The sequence below is a fragment of the Schistocerca piceifrons genome, chromosome 2, assembly GCF_021461385.2.
Source record: "Schistocerca piceifrons isolate TAMUIC-IGC-003096 chromosome 2, iqSchPice1.1, whole genome shotgun sequence".
NCBI classification, from domain to species: Eukaryota; Metazoa; Arthropoda; class Insecta; order Orthoptera; family Acrididae; genus Schistocerca; species Schistocerca piceifrons.
In genome coordinates, this window is record NC_060139.1 from 986,072,496 (window position 1) to 986,090,683 (window position 18,188).

The 18,188-nt window shown below is 39.4% G+C and overlaps 1 long non-coding RNA gene and 1 other non-coding gene across 2 annotated transcripts in view; one reads left to right on the forward strand and one right to left on the reverse strand.

The window, feature by feature from the left end:
* LOC124776451 overlaps nucleotides 1-17,583 on the reverse strand; it is a 30,000-nt gene extending 12,417 nt beyond the window's left edge. Inside the window, exon 1 of the long non-coding RNA XR_007015620.1 lies at nucleotides 17,458-17,583. This is a non-coding gene — a long non-coding RNA (uncharacterized LOC124776451). The remainder of the gene's footprint in view (nucleotides 1-17,457) is intronic.
* A 223-nt stretch (nucleotides 17,584-17,806) lies between these two features.
* On the forward strand, nucleotides 17,807-17,969 carry LOC124778102. Its single transcript, XR_007015834.1, has one exon. It is a non-coding gene; the product is annotated as a U1 spliceosomal RNA (small nuclear RNA).
* The last annotated feature ends 219 nt before the right edge of the window (nucleotides 17,970-18,188 follow it).

Sequence of the window (18,188 nt, forward strand, 5' to 3'; positions counted from 1 at the left end):
CACACACACACACACACACACACACACACACACACACACACACAGCATCCCATGGCTATCAGCTTACTGAGTTCACTATTAAACACTGACTGTGAAGACAATGTTGAAAACTTATTACTGCATGCAAAGAGGCATTTCAGCGGTATTCTTTCACTGCTACATTAGTGAAAAGAACGGGAAGAAACCCTAATCCATGGCCCAATGGGAAGTACCCTCTGTTGTTCATTTGACTGTGGGTTGCAAACTATGGATGTAGATGTGGAAGCACTGGGCAGATGTGTGCCTAGTAAAATAGTTCATAGTAGAGGGACGCTTCTGGACAAACAGTCTCTCTCTGCAAAGAAACTTTAAAATACAGAGACTACTGCAGAATAGTTGTAAAACACAGTCCGAGACTATAGACATCAATAAATGAACTTCCTAAATGGAGCAAAACATAAAATATGGGAGAGGCAACGACCCATCTACAGCAGATTGAAGTGTGGAGCACAGAAACAAGTAACAGAAAATATCATTCACACTAGTTTTCTGGCTATCTCTCTTTTTCTAGTAAGTAAACCCATTCACATGCACAACTACACAGATGCCCAAATGTACACTCCTCTCCCACGGATGCGGCAAGACTCTTGCCATGGCTAAGAGCTCTTAAGAGTATAGACATAGTGGTAATAAATGAAATGTGTTTGGCTGTCACAAGGGCGATTCGTGAAGTATTCAGTGACTACTGTAGCAAGATCTCATTGTAAAATGTCCTGCAAACCCCAAAGGAGTTCTTGTCTTATGTAAAGGTTATCACTGACGCAAAAATTAGTGTTCAGGCACCCACAGGTGATGCATGAACTGAAACTGAGGGTACCAAAGTGAAAGCAGAAATGCTAATTCCACTTTTCAATGGCATTTTACAAAGGAAAATCCAGAAGTACTGACTGCACCAGTTTAATTCTCATGTCTCACACCACTGCAAAGATAAGTGATATACAAATATAAGTGTCAATAAAGTTATGAAACAACTGAAGCTGCTAAAACTGAACACATCCCAGGGTCCAACAGAGTCCCTATAAGATTCTGCCCATAATTCACAAATTTATTAGGCCCTCCTCTCAACTGTGATGTACCACTGGCCCCTGAACAAACAACTGCATCCAGGAATAGAAAAGAAAGAAAGAAAAAAGGCACAGGTTACATCTGTCTCGAAGTAGGAGAACAGAAGTGATCCACAAACTTACCCTACATAAATATGACATTTATCTGCTGCAAAATTGTCAAACATTTTTTGAATGCAAACATAAAGAGCTATCTTGAACACTACAACCTCCTTAATGCTAACCAGCATTGATTCTGAAAACATCAATCATACAAAACCCAACTATCATTTTTCTCAGATAACCTGAAAGCCAGGGTCAAGGCAGCCAGGGAGATGCAGTATTTCTTGGATTCCAAATGGTAACACCATGCTACATGATTTTTGATGTTTGTGTAATTTTCACCATTCCTGAAGTACTTGTTACACAATCTGATGTACTCAAGATGTCACACTAGCTTTGCAGTCAGGCACTACCAGTTCTTTCTCTTTGCTGTAGACATTATCTTGCATTTATCCACATTTAAGTAAGAGTTCTCTTTCATTATATCATAAGGAACTTTTGAACAACTCTTTCTGCAAATACTCTATGACTGCCCAATAACAGTACTTTCCAGTGCACAACTGCATCATCAGCAAATAAGCTTATAGTATTGTTGATCCTACCTGATAAATCATTTGTGTGTACTGAAAACATTAGAGGTCCTTTTATGTTTCCTTGGGGTCACTTATCCTTGATGATACTCTATGTGACTGCATCTTGGTGGGTAATTGATGTGGTACACTGTCTCACAACTTTCAGATACATGGGAAGACAGAATCTACCTGTTCCTCTGCATCTAGGGTTTGCAAGATGTCAAATATGAATGGAGCAAGCTGTTCCATACAACTGTTTCTTCCTGAATCTGTGCTGATTCTCTGAGAGAATCTTGTTTTCCTCCAGGAACGTCATAATGTTTGAACTTGTGGTGTGCTCTAGGATCCTGCAACAGATCAACATCAGTGATACTGGTCTATACATTTGTGTATCCAATCTATTAACCACTATAGAAACAGGAGTGACTCGTGCTCTCCTTCAGTCACATGAGATGCTTTGCTGTACAAGAGATTCTGGAATTCCACCACAGTCTAATGCCTTGTTCACTTTTGGTTGTTTTAGTTTTTTTTCCCTTTCCTTCAATATCAAAGGTGCTAATGTCCAGACTGGTCATTTGTGAGTATATACAGGGGTCAAAGATAGGCGTGGTAGTATGCTGAGACTTTCTGCAGATAATACAATTTTCCAGCATGAAGTGCTACCTAAAAAAAGCTACACAAATATTGAGTCTGATCTTGGTTCAATTTCAAAGTGGTGCGAAGACTGGCAACATGCTTTTAATGTTCAAACATGCAAAGTTGTGCACTTCAAAAAATGGAAGAACATAATACCCTGTGACTATAATATCAATCACTCACTATTAGGATCAATCAACTCATCCAAATACCTGGGTATTATATTTTGTAGAATATGTAATGGAATGATCATGTAGGGTAAAGTAGGTTGCTGACTATGGAAAATCAAACCGTTTTATATTCTGGGAATCTGCAACTGTTCAAAGGCATGCTGGGTCCCTCTTTGCATTAGTGTGCTGCTAACATGTATGCACAGTTCACGTTGAATAACTCATCAGAATTTGAAGGATGTGGGCTGCTTTTACTTTGTACAACACTGGGTTGCTCTGCTGTCACACTGGTAAGACACTGCCACCTGATATGTTCCACACAGTAATTTGCACAGTGCTGTGATTAATTATGTTAGCTATGGCAATTTTTAATTGTCAATCCAGCCTTCTCTTTTATTTTTAGATGCAGGAAATTTTAAAACACACTGACTGCAAGGTTCACCTATCAGCAATTTGTCCTAAATTAATGGAGCATGTCTTTGCTACCTTTCGTTTGCCTTAGCATTGGCAGTATTCACTGAATCGAATTTGGACTGGGAGCGATGAGGGTGGGTATGCCTATTGTTAGCACATTTTAGACATTCCTTTATTAACTTTAATATACAAAAAGTGGTGACACTGTACATCACTCTTTACCGTGTAAGTTGCACCTGAAAATGTGCCTTTAGGCAGCAAAACTGTAGTGCTTCAATAAACAACCATTTTACCAGCCGTTAGCAGAAATCTTCCTAACAACTTACCTGCAAAATGTAACCCGCCTGCATATGAGCTCACTTTGATAAGACTTATGTGACCCAGTCTAGAAATTTGGTCTGGTGAGTGGGATCCATACCAAATAGGACAAACAGTGGATTTTGAATGTATACAAGGAAGGGAAGTATGAATGGTGGAAGGTTTGTTTTGCCCATGCTAACACCTATAAACATCGAAAAACCTGAACCGGCAGACACTCAAAGACAGATACCAATTATCCTGCAAAATCCTACTCAAGACGTTTCAAGAACGAGTTTTACGTAAAGAATCTAGAAATATTCTCCTACATGGGATTCCCTATGGGTCACAAAGACATCAGACTAATTACAGCACGTTCATGAACATTTTTGCACTCATTCTTCCTCTGCTTCATACAAAATGAAGGGGAAAGATGCCCTAATAAGTAGTGGGAATGGCAGAACATGGACGACGCATATGTAGACTTAATACTGTTGTGGGTATGTTAGGAAACTTAATGTCAGATTCAGGTTTAGGTCTCAGTCATGGTCAGTGTGTGAAAAGGCAGTTCCTCGAACTGCACTATACGCTGAAGAGCCAAAGAAACTGGTATACCTTCCTAATATTGTGTAGGGCCCCCACGAGCATGGCGTGGCATGGACTCGACTAATGTCCAAGGTAATGTTGGAGGGAATTGACACTATGAATCCTGCAAGGCATCCCAGATATGCTCAATAATGTTCATGTCTGGGGAGTTTGGTGGCCAGTGGAAGTGTTTAAAATCAGAAGAATGTTCCTTGAGCCACTCTGTAGCAATTCTAGACATGTTCGGTGTCACACTGTCGTGCTGGAATTGCCCAAGTCCATTGGAATGTACAACGGACATGAATGAATGCAGGTGATCAGACAGGATGTTTACCTACGTGTCACCTGTCAGAGTCATAGCTAGACATATCAGGGGTCCCATATCACTCCAACTGTACATGCCCCACACTGTTACAGAGCCTCCACCAGCTTGAAAACACTCCTCTGCTGACATGCAGGGTCCATGGATTCATGAAGTTGTCTCCATAAGTATACACACGTCCATCTGCTCGATACAATTTGAAACAAGATTCGTACGACCAGGCAACTTGTTTTCAGCCGTAACAGTCCAATGTAGGTACACGAGTGGGCCTTTGGCTCCAAAAGCCCACATCAATGATGTCTCGTTGAATGGTTCACATGCTGACACTTGTTGATGCCCCCGCACTGAAATAGGCAGCAATTTTTGGAACAGTTGCACTTCTGTCACACTGAATGATTCTCTTCAATCATTGTTGGTCCTGTTCTTGCAGGGTCTTTTTCCAGTCACAGCGATGTTGGAGATTTGATGTTTTAGTAGATTCCTGATATTCAAGGTACACTAGTGAAATGGTCATATGAGAAAATCCCCAATTCATCGCTACCTTGGAGATGCTGTGTCCCATCGCTCGTTCGCTGACTATAACACCAACTTCACTTAATTCTTCATAACCTTACATTGTAGCAACAGTAACCGATCTAACAACTGTGCCACACAATTGTTGTCTTATGTAGGCATTGCCGATCACAGCGTCATATTCTACCTGTTTACATATCTCTGTATTTGAATACACATGCCTATAGCAGTTTCTTTGGTGCTTCAATGTATATATGAAATAGGAGTAGCGACTTCACATAGAAGTGTGAGTTTTACAGAGGTCCTGGACTGCTATTACCAGCCCCAGGTTAACATAGTTGTGAGCCTTATGAACACAGAGTTGAGGAGGCTGCTGCTGACTGAAATAAAGCTGCATTTGAGTGCAGCATCTGTTGCTACAATTGGGAGATGGTGATATTCTACACACAGCTTAAACCTGAATAAGAGGGGGAAAGACAGGTCGGTTGAGCTTCTTGCAGAAAGTGTATGGGGGGAGGGGGGCACACCATCATGCAAAGAAAGATCCCTGTTGTTACTGGTTCCCGAGGGGTACCTTTTTTTTTTTAGGTTATAAGCAGGTTTCATGCAGCCTGTTGTGAAAGAACTTACAGTAACAGAAGAACCCCACAAAATGCTTAAGACTGCACTGACAACCAAGGTTAGCTGATTTCTTCAGGATATTAGATGATTGAGTAATAAGTATGATAAATAAGGTAGCGGTCTAACAATCATCCTGCTATTAGTGTGTGCGCGCTGAGCGTGGTGTCACCCCACTTGTGTGTGTGTTTGAATTGCCTATCAACTGTATCAGCACAGGGGAGCTGCTAGACGCCACCTTGTGGGAGGCTGCACTATCTACCAGTGACTCTCTCTCTCTCTCTCTCTCTCTCTCTCTCTCTCTCTCTCTCTCTCTCTCCTCTCTCTCTAGATTAGATTTAGATTAGATTAATACTAGTTCCATGGATCATGAATACGATATTTCGTAATGATGTGGAACGAGTCGAATTTTCCAATACATGACATAATTAGGTTAATTTAACAACATACTTAAGTTAATATAACAACTTTATTTTTTGTGTTTTTTGTTTTTCTTTATTTTTTATTTTTATTTTTTTATTTTTTTAATATTTTTTTTCTTAATTTATATCTAAAAATTCCTCTATGGAATAGAAGGAGTTGTCATTCAGAAATTCTTTTAATTTCTTCTTAAATACTTGTTGGTTATCTGTCAGACTTTTGATACTATTAGGTAAGTGACCAAAGACTTTAGTGCCAGTATAATTCACCCCTTTCTGTGCCAAAGTTAGATTTAATCTTGAATAGTGAAGATCGTCCTTTCTCCTGGTATTGTAGTTATGCACACTGCTATTACTTTTGAATTGGGTTTGGTTGCTAATAACAAATTTCATAAGAGGATATATATACTGAGAAGCTACTGTGAATATCACTAGATCCTTAAATAAATGTCTGCAGGATGATCTTGGGTGGACTCCAGCTATTATTCTGATTACACGCTTTTGTGCAATAAATACTTTATTCCTCAGTGATGAATTACCCCAAAATATGATGCCATATGAAAGCAATGAGTGAAAATAGGCGCAGTAAGCTAATTTACTAAGATGTTTATCACCAAAATTTGCAATGACCCTTATTGCATAAGTAGCTGAACTCAAACGTTTCAGCAGATCATCAATGTGTTTCTTCCAATTTAATCTCTCATCAATGGACATACCTAAAAATTTGGAATATTCTACCTTAGCTATATGCTTCTGATTAAGGTCTATATTTATTAATGGCGTCATACCATTCACTGTACGGAACTGTATGTACTGTGTCTTATCAAAATTCAGTGAGAGTCCGTTTACAAGGAACCACTTAGTAATTTTCTGAAAGACAGTATTGACAATTTCATCAGTTAATTCTTGTTTCTCAGGTGTGATTACTATACTTGTATCATCAGCAAAGAGAACTAACTTTGCCTCTTCATGAATATAGAATGGTAAGTCATTAATATATAATAAGAACAACAAAGGACCCAAGACTGACCCTTGTGGAACCCCATTCTTGATTGTTCCCCAGTTTGAGGAATGTGCTGATCTTTGCGTGTTACGAGAACTACTTATTTCAACTTTCTGCACTCTTCCAGTTAGGTACGAATTAAACCATTTGTGCACTGTCCCACTCATGCCACAATACTTGAGCTTGTCTAGCAGAATTTCATGATTTACACAATCAAAAGCCTTTGAGAGATCACAAAAAATCCCAATGGGTGGTGTTCGGTTATTCAGATCATTCAAAATTTGACTGGTGAAAGCATATATGGCATTTTCTGTTGAAAAACCTTTCTGGAAACCAAACTGACATTTTGTTAGTACTTCATTTTTACAGATATGTGAAGCTACTCTTGAATACATTACTTTCTCAAAAATTTTGGATAAAGCTGTTAGAAGGGAGAGTGGACGGTAATTGTTGACATCAGATCTATCCCCCTTTTTATGCAAAGGTATAACAATAGCATATTTCAGTCTATCAGGGAAAATGCCCTGTTCCAGAGAGCTATTACACAGGTGGCTGAGAATCTTACTTATCTGTTGAGAACAAGCTTTTAGTATTTTGCTGGAAATGCCATCAATTCCATGTGAGTTTTTGCTTTTAAGTAAGTTTATTATTTTCCTAATTTCAGAGGGAGAAGTGGGTGAGATTTCAATTGTATCAAATTGCATAGGTATGGCCTCTTCCATTAACAGCCTAGCATCTTCTAATGAACACCTGGATCCTACTATATCCACAACATTTAGAAAATGATTATTAAAAATATTTTCAACTTCTGACTTTTTGTTAGTAAAGTTTTCATTCAATTTGATGGTAATACTGTCTTCCTCTGCTCTTGGTTGACCTGTTTCTCTTTTAATAATATTCCAAATTGTTTTAATTTTATTATCAGAGTTGCTGATTTCAGACATGATACACATACTCCTGGATTTTATAATAACTTTTCTTAATATAACACAGTAGTTTTTATAATTTTTGATAGTTTCTGGGTCACTACTCTTTCTTGCCGTCAGATACATTTCCCTTTTCCGGTTACAAGATATTTTTATACCCTTAGTAAGCCATGGTTTGTTACAAGGATTCTTACGAGTATATTTAACTATTTTCTTGGGGAAGCAGTTTTCAAATGCATTTACAAAAATGTCATGAAATAAATTATATTTTAAATTGGCATCAGGTTCACGGTACACCTCATCCCAGTCTAACTGCTGTAGGCTTTCCCTGAAATTTGCAATTGTTAAATCGTTGACTGAACGTACTACTTTGGAGGACTGTTTAGTATTGCTGAATGGAGCTATGTCATATATTGTAACTAGCTGTGCACCATGATCAGAAAGACCATTCTCAACAGGCTGAGCATTTATCTGGTTAAACTTATCTTGGTCTATAAAGAAGTTATCTATCACTGAGCTGCTATCCTTTACCACCCGAGTAGGAAAATCAATGACGGGTGTCAAATTGAAAGAACCGAGTAATACTTCAAGGTCATTTTTCCTATTACCCTCTTTCAGAGAATCTACATTGAAGTCCCCACAAATAATAATTTGCTTCCCCCTGTCTGACAGATAGCACAACAAGGAGTCCAAATTTTTCAGAAATAGATGAAAATTTCCTGATGGGGACCTATATACAGTTACAATTATAAATGTGCCTTTATTTAATTTAAGCTCACAGGCAAATGCTTCTATATGTTTCTCTACACAAAACTTTTTTGTTTCTATACTTTTTGCACAATGATAACTTTTGACATATATGGCAACTCCTCCTTTCTCCATATTTTCTCTCATTACATGTGCAGAGAGCTTATAACCACTTACATTTACCTTACCCATATCAGTAACAATGTGATGCTCAGACAGGCATAGTATATCTATTTCATTCTCAGCTTCTAAATCTTCTAAACAAACCAGAAGCTCATCTACTTTATTCTTTAAACTCCCAATATTTTGATGAAATACACTTACATTATTTTTAATTATACTTTTATGAGAACCTTTCCTTATTCTAACATTTGCAGTACTCTCCTGTCTGAGTTTCTCATTGTGCTTAGGCCTAGTTCCTATACCAGTGGTCACATGGTGTTCAGAGAGGCAGATTATGTCAACTGGGTTGGGTGACTTTAATTCATCAATGCAATTACCTAGGACTGAGATACAACTTGGTGGAGATAAAATTTCTGGTGATTGGTGAAAATTTATAATTGATAGCTGTGATTGGTGATCCAGTGTGCTAGAATTGTGCTGTTTAATTTCTTTCCTAAACTGAAGATTTGTTTCAATCCTGAGAGATTTCTCTCTCTCTCTCTCTCTCTCTCTCTCTCTCTCTCTCTCTCTCTCTCTCTGTGTGTGTGTGTGTGTGTGTGTGTGTGTGTGTGTGTGTGTGTGTGTGTAGCAGTGTTGACTGGCCCTCTTTACATTCATCTAGTTGTACCATTCACACCCATGTTTTGTGTCTTGTAATGTGTGCATTCACAAGAGATTTATAAATAAAGCCATATTTGTGTTACTTGGATCGGTTTCCGCATATGAAGTCTGTAAGTGCAGTTTCATCAAGTTAATCAGTATGGACGCCACTGATTGAACAGCTTATTTCAGCAGTGACCACTTTGTCGGCTTCCCTTAACAGACAGTGTACCATAATACCAGTGCACTACTCACTTTTTCTCCAATATGATGATTCAGCTGAGGATTGGGAAGCCAATGAAAAATGGCTTTGACAGCATTTTTTTGGCTTTCAGTATGACAGACCAGTATTTGTGCAAAGCCTTCTTCCTCTTGTGGATTCCACCTAAAATGTATCAATTACTTTGTCAGCTTGCCCCTTTACAAGAACCAGCAGATCTTAATCTTTATGAAATGTGCAGTTTATTGTCCAGCTACCATTGCAAATGAACACATCATAGCGGCATGAGTTGAATTCTACCGATGCCACAAGAAACCAAACCATCCACACAGTGCCTGGTCAGCCAAACTTCACTGCCATGGACGTAGACAGTGTGATTCCAACGCTTGTGACTTCTCCCAAGTTGTTTAATGAGCCAAGTGTTTTTCAACAAGTGCTCTGGCTGCAGGTCGACACAGCTGCTGGAGTGACATTACTGAATTCTCAAACCTATGTGAGCTTAGGCTTGCAACCATTAACACCGGTACATGGGAGATGGTCAGCTACAACAAAGAGAACATTGCACTGTTGGGACCATTTATGGCATATGCCTCTTACATGTCAGTGATCCATTCCATTACATTTTTGGTGGTTGCGAGTGTTGAGAACTTGTTCTGGTTGGATTCATCTCAGGCATTTGGATTTTCTATCACCGATGCAGTTCACCTTATGTCTGATCTGTTACTGAATTCTCAATTGGAAACACTGTGTGAGGAGTTTCTGGACTTGTTTTTGGAAGGTATAGGTTTTACTACAAATTTCTTTGCTTATATTTCCTTGAAATCAATGGGTCGGCCTTGTTTTTGTCATGAGCATCCTATTCCAATCGCCCTGGAAGATCAAGTGCAAGCAGAAATGGATAGACTTCAATCTCTAGGGGTGGTGCAACCTGTTACAGCTAGTGGATGGCCATCTCTACTGGTTGTAGTTCGGAAGCCGTCTGGGAAACTTCGCCTCTGTGGTGACTTCAGCAGTCGATTGTGGATATGTATCCTCTCCCATGTGACAAGTAACTGTTTGGTAAAAATATCTGGTGGCCAGTACTTTTCTAAACTGATTCGTTTGAAGCATATCTGAAGGTTCCTGTGATTGAAGAGTCTCAGCAGGTTCTTGTTTTGAATACTCTTTTTGGTCTCTATCAATATTTGTGCCTTGCTTTGGTGTTGCTAGTGCCCCTGCTATTTACCAACAATTTTCAGAGCAACTGACTGTGCCTGCCCAGGGATGCATTAATTATCTGGATGCTATTGTTGTCATGGCTCATTCACAGCTGATCTCTTGAAAAATTTGTGCACTGTTTTCTGTCTTATACAGAACAGTCCACAAGCCCTCCGCCAGGCCACATCTCTGGTGTTATGTCTCTGCCTCGCCCCTTGTCCACGAAGGAGCTTCAGGTCTTCGTAGGGAAGACAGTCTACTACCATAAATTCCTGCATGAGGTGTTCACACTGGCCCACCTGTAGCACGCCTTGTTATGCAAGCTGCTGGAGACCGGATTACGAACATGCTTTTCAAATGATGAAATCCAAACTACTCATGGCCTCATATTTAGCTATGTTCTTTTTGGACCAGCACATAGTTTTGGTGACTGATGCCTAACAGTCCCACTTTGGAGCAGTCCTGCTGCACCAAAGTGCCAACGACTCTGAAGGACCTGTTGCTTTCACCTCTTAATCTCTCACTCGTGCCCAGCAGTGTTACTCTCAACTGGAGAAAGAGGCTATTGCCTATGCTCTCCGGAAATTTTACATTATTATTTTTTTTTTTTTTTTGTGTGGCACCAAGTTTCACCTTATTACTGACCATAAACACTTCGTTTCCTTGTTTAACCCTCACACTTCCTTGCCTTACCAGGCAGCACGCCACCTACAATGCTGGGCACTGTTCTTGTCTTACTACAAATACAAAACCCATATTTGGCCAATGTGGCCATCTTGTCCTGCCTTCCTGTGGGTCCTGATTCCAAATTTGATTATGAAGAATTGCTTTGCTCCATCTTGACAGTGAAACGAAGGCTGCAGTTGAGGGTTTCCCAATTATGAGCTCGTGTACATCAGCTTCCGTTGCCGCTGAACCGGTTCTCTGCTAGGTGGTTTGGTTTGTTCAACAGGGCTGCTCACGTAAACTGCCAGGTTGGGCTTTGGACCCTTTTGTCCACAGAAGACCTCTCTCCCAAAGTAGTCATTCCCCCTGTGTTATGGTGCAAGGTTCCATGCCTTCTCCACCAGTACCATTGGGGAGTTTCATGCACTAAACTGTTAGCTGGGTGACTTGTTTTTTGGCAAATGATTGATGGCAAAACTGTTGATTTTGTTGTGGCTTGCACACAGTGTGCCTGACAATAGGCAGCTCCAGGGTCCCTGCCCCCCTGGCCCACTCCCTGCCACCATGGGAATGCATTCCTATTGACTTTGCAGGTCCTTTCTTGAATTCTTATTGGCTCTTGGTTGTGGATGCATTTTCCTGGTTTCCTTACATTCTCTGGTGTGTGTCTACGTCAGCTGAGGTCTCAATTCATACGCTTTTGGGGGAATTTTTCTATTGCGGGGTTGCCTTCAACCTTTAATTTCCAATAATGGGCCCCAGTTCATTTCTCATATCTTTTGTGGCATTTGTCATATTACGACTCTGTCATTCAACCCTCAACCAAATGGCGAGGGAGAAAGAATAGTGCATACATTCCAAGTCCCAAATGAATAAGTTTGTTGTGGTTTCTTCACCAGATGGTGCACTTCTCAGTTTTCTGAGCACCTTTCACTTCACACCTCCAGGGAAGCTGAGCCTGTCTGACAGCCATGCACGCTCCTCCACCTTCTGTGACCTGTGCTGCACCTGCAGTGGTCGGGTTCATCCATCCGCTTCACACCAGGATCGCAGGTGTGGGTGCAAGGTTTTGGTTGCCAGCCAAAGTGGTTATCAGCCACTGCTGTCTGCTGCCTTGGACCCTTCTTCACACCACACATATGGCCTACTGGCAGGTGGCTCACCACTTTGATCAGTTGCGCCTCCGCTTGCCATCGGAAGCTATTGGTTCATGGGTACAGCCCCCATCACCACAGCCCACCCATCGTCCTCTGTCTCAAGTCAGTGGTTGCCTGCTGTGGAGCCCCCATTCCATTGGCTGCCTCCTCCATGTGCGGCACCCTGGGGTTCCAGCTTCCCGGCACCCTGGGGTTCCAGCTTCCCGGCACCAGGCTTGGATCCAATACCACTGCCTGCTGTAGCAGTCAAGCTGCCTATATTGATCCCTTCACTATCACTGCCTCAGCCTTCATCACCAGTGGATCCAGCCCTGTTTGCTCCTCACTGGGACCTGCCTGCTGCTGATGACACAAAGATGACGATGTCATCCTCCTCTCCAGTGCTGTCATTGGTCAACATGCAGGACCGTTGCCCTTGCACGTGCGCATGACCCCATGTTCTAGCCCTATGCTCCAGTACCTGCCCAGCACATCGTCCCACCTCCCCCCTCAGCACTGTGTGTGTGTGTGTGTGTGTGTGTGTGTGTGTGTGTGTGTGTGTGTGTGTGTGTGTCTACATATATACTCATCACTGGAAATCAGTTAGAATGGTTAATGATTCCAGGACAAACATGAGTAAGAGTAGTTTACAACAGACGATGGATGAAATTTATAATGCACCAAATGATATAAAATTTAACCTATTCCATGATAAATTCATATCATAATCTATAAACAGCATTCCACATACAAGCTAATCATAAAGGACATTAAAGGGCCATGTATAAACCATGGAGCACTAGAGGCATTGAAGTATCTTGTGAAATGAGTCGTATTCTACAATGTCTGTTCCTCCCAACATTGTAAAATAAATTTTGTGCCTAGACAGGCAAAATGACAATACTGGCATTGATCTATCGCCTTATTGCATGAATCCAAGTAATGTTGCAAGCATTAGGTTATGTAGACAGTGTGGCATATGGAGGTTTGGACTGGTCAGGCCAGCAAGCACGGACAGGTGAAAGGGTTAAGACAACCACTTGCAATACGTGGGAAATCTTGGTTCTAGTCCCGGTCCAGCACAAATTTCCATGTTACTAATAGGTGTGTAGCTATAGCTAATACAGCTCTTGTCAAAGAACTCACAATTAGCTAATAAATTTCGTAACAGGAAATGTATCTGTCGGCAAGAACAAGTAAAGATCCTGGAATCACTGCACACTACAACAACTAATCAAAATTTGAAAAAAAAAGTCTTTGTAAAATAACATCAATACGAAATTAAATGGAAGGGCTACAAGTGATCAATCACAAGTAGCACATATTTTGAATAATCATTTCTTAAATGTAACAAAAAATTTAGGAACAAGCAGTGCAAAAGAAAAATCCATGGCGTATGCCGAACAAAAACTTCTATAAAATTCAATCATATGGGTGTACCACCTATTTCTCCTTCTGAAATGAAGAAAAATATTATTCTCAAAATTAAAAGGTCACCTGGATTTGATGGTGTTTCCTAAAGAGTACTTAAGACTTGTTCCCATATAGTATGCATCGTCTTCTCTGAAATATGTAATACATCAGTAACTCAAGGTATTTTTCCATAGAGTTTGAAATATGACATCATTAAACCTGTCTATAAGAAAGGTGGTAGGAAAGATTTCGGTAACTACCAACCTGTTTCACTACTGACATCATTTTTCAACATTTTTGTTGAATAGTCTCCTACCTGAGCAACAACAACATTTTCAGTAAATCACATTTTGGATTTCAGAAGATTTGCTCAGCTGAGAAGGCCATTTATACATTCACTAGCCAAATTTTCCAAGTACTAAATAACAAAATCGCACCAGTTGGTATTTCTGTGACCTATCTATCACATTTGATTGTGTGAATCACAGTATTATGGAATTGATGGAATAGCCTTCCAATTGATAATGTCATATCTAACAGAAACAATACAGAAAACTGCAGTCAGACACTCAAACAATGTAATCAAGCGAGATACTTCTGACTGGGAAGAAATGATGATGTTTGGGGCACCCCAAGGCTCAATCTTGGGGTCCCCTATCGATTCTCATATATTTGAATGATCTTCCATATAACATACAAGCAGAATTAGTTCTTGTTGCAGGTAACACTAGTACTACAACAAATCCATCCATCCATCCATCCATACATACATACATACATACATACATTCATTCATACAGCAACAGGAGGAATGGAAATGTGTTTGAAAGTATCATACACCAGTATTCTGTGAATGGTCTCATTCCCAATTTAAAAAAATATAAGTTCTGTACATCTACAGGTACTACACCAATATGTCTAACACATGTTGAGGAAATAATAACTATGGCGGAAACTTCAAAAATTGTAGGTTTCCATATTGAAATTGGAAAAACCACATTTTGGAACTCCTAAAGCAACTTACTTGAGCCACATTTGCACTTAAAATCATTGCAGATCTTGAAGAGAGACAAATGAGTAAGGTGACACATACTGTGTATCTTCATCAGTAATGTCATATGGCTTAATATTCTGGGGTAACTCATTGTTAAGACAAAGTGTTCATCAGTCAAAAATTGCTGTAAGTTTCTTGAACAATGATGTACATAATTACAATACCAGAGGGAAAAAAATGACATTCAATACTTTACATTAAGGTTGTCTATGCCATAATAATGGAGCACAATCCTGCCACAAAATTTCTTTTATCACTAACCCAATGATATAGAATGTCTGACACACACACAAAAACTAAAAATACATACTGAAAGTGTTTCTCCTTGTCAACTCATCCTGTACCGAAGTAGAATTTCTACTTTTGTAATGTGTAGATCATAGGTAGATATCATGGGTAGGAATTACTAACTCACAACTGTATTTAAAGAAAAGAAAATAAAATAAATAAAATTGTTAATAGTCAAACCGTAGCGAGCCAAATTTATGTACCAGCGTGTAATGTAAATATAAAATGACTCACTTCACACCATTATGATTAATTACAGAAATGATCCCCAGAAACTAACTAAATTAGAAACAAGATTCAAACAACAAAACGAACATTGCATATTTTTTACTTTGAACAGCCCTGCTGCCTGTGTCGAGAACTGGTCAAACTAGTTCTAATATAGTCCATCATTGTTGTCAGTGAGTTTGCCAGAGGAAACTTGCTCTGTTATACTTTGGCAAAAACTCTTCTGATTCTCAGTTGTCTAATGAAAGGTAAGTCATTAACATTACTACTGTTATATCACTTATACATGGAGCAATACTGTTTTACAACAACAATGTTAAAAAATATAATGTGGTCTACAAATATACAGAGTGTCTGTCTGATGATTTCATCTGCGAGTCACTAATGCCAAGATAGTGTCAGATCGGGGAAAGTGACAAAGATGTTTACCCCAAGATGAGTGAAGTTACTTCCCTGTGTTAAACATCAATACTACAGGTCAGATTAACTCGTAAACTCTTTTATATATGAAGCTACCATCCACCATTCTATCACTTTGTGTTGATTCGGAATTAATTCATTAATTTATACAAACATACAGAAATTGGACCAACAAACATGGGATGCTGTTGTGATAACACTAGACATATTACCCAATATAAAGAGGAAAAAGTTTATGATGTAAGCCTTCAGAAAAATGCACAAATTTCCTATATATTATTTTCTCTTTTACTGAAAAATATTTGGTGTGATACGTTATAACATATAGATTCAAAAATTTCTATCAATACCAATGGTTTGGTGAAAATTCTGCTTTCAAGTGGTCACTTTACCCCATCTGCCTCTACCACTGAATGTGCATATACAATTGTAACATTGTATCATGCGTAGTTCGGGACATATGATATCATCAACATTGAGATGAGTCAAAAACTAACCTTTGCTTAATACGGAGTGTGAGTTAGTCAGACTATACTCAACTAGTGTTTGATAATGAGAGAATTAAGAATTTCCAAAAAATTTTATATGTAGTTTCAAACAATTTCTAAACTTCTCTCACTTACATGCATAGCATCAATATTTAACATATAGACTTATCTGTAAAGCAATCATGTGTTTGAAATTGTTCGGTGGGAGAGTTCTTGATTACTTACTACACAATGAACATGAGATCAACTTATCTCACGGACAACTTTATGTTGCTTGCTCAAAAGTGGATTCAATGAAAATTTTATTTATTCTTGGTCTTGGAAGGGAAACTAGAATATTATTTATAATCAGTATTTAGTTCTACATTAATATTAATGCGAATATGGAAATGGTTTTAAAATATATTCTTTTACTGTTAGGTTTTAAAATTTAATAATGAAATTATCTTTATTGTGCCATATGACATCCTGAATAATATCTGAGTGCTGCATAAGTGTGTTGTGGTGATAGTGATAGAGTACGCTTCAGAACACGGAAACTTATGACATTATGGACTATTTTATTGCAAATTTATTCACACTTTTTACAACTGCATGTGGTAAAATAAAAAATCATCATTATGCCCAAGATAATTATTTTGTTGATCAACACAGCGACAGGCGCAAACTTTAGAAGAAACATGCATATTATAAATACCTTATGTAATTACAAACCCAAAGGGATATTTCGTTGGCAAATAAATTCTTAATACCCGCAACGTCAATTTACGCAGCACGATTTTCAATTGCAGAAAAAAAAGGACACTTGGTTGATATGGCAAAACATAGTTTTAGTGTTTGACGCAATAGTTAGTGAAGGTTTTGTAAATAACCTATAAACATAATAGGTGTCAACGAAATTTTTGGGGAAAGTGGATATTATTCTACAATTATTTTCCAAGCAGCGTATTGCTTTTTGATACTGATGATCGTGACTGACTGACAGGAAAACTTGGCTAAATACAATGAAGAAAAATGTTCGAATCAACTATTCTTCATATGCTACTTCTTTATTTCGTACCAACTTGTGCACTTTTAACCGCAAAACTTACAGAAAACGATGGGAAATTCAGTGTTGTGCAATAGAGGAAGGGCAGCTACACTTTGTTCGTCATACAAAGCAGGCAAGACATTCCATCACGCGTCTGGCTTCGTGATTGACAGACTTTAATTACTTACCCTCAACATTTTCTCAGTTGACAGGTAGTAGTGTAGAGCGGCGGCAACAAATATCGCCATGTGCGCGCTTGGGGAGCCATCTGCTGTCGCTGCAAGGGACTAGTCAGCCCAATTCAACTGAACAGCTTCGAGATGAGACACTGCAGTTTTTGTCAAATGGTGTCTTCAGGCGCTATCATCTCATTTCTGACAAAAGGAACAGTGCTGCAGGACGACAAAAATATTTTGCTGACATTGCCGGCTTTGTGCATTGCTGGAGTGGCCCCACGTAATGTGAACAATGCTACACACTCGATTCGTGTGATGCGGTCCGTATGGCATAAAGGACTGAGTTTTTAAAACGTAAAGCATACTTACCTGGCACAGGGGATACCGTGATCATGAAGGCGGTTCCTCCAGGACGAGGCTCTTCCATTGCACTTCGGTTGGGCTGACCCCTGCGATTACCCCTAATGTGGGTAACTCGGGTGCATAATTTTTGGTAGTCGGGACTGCGTTCGCGCAGACCCGGTCTAATTTAAATCCAACAAAGTGGAATGGATACTCACGGACAAGCTACGATCTGATCAACGGATGCAGGAGGCCTCTCAGTATAGTATTATACAGAAGCAATCGCTTGCTCCCATTCCAGAGCGGCGTAATGACGCCGGCTTGCTCGTTGATCGGACGGTTTTCAAACCCTTCATCCACTGAAGATTAAATATACTCTAAATGCGCAACTGAACCAACAC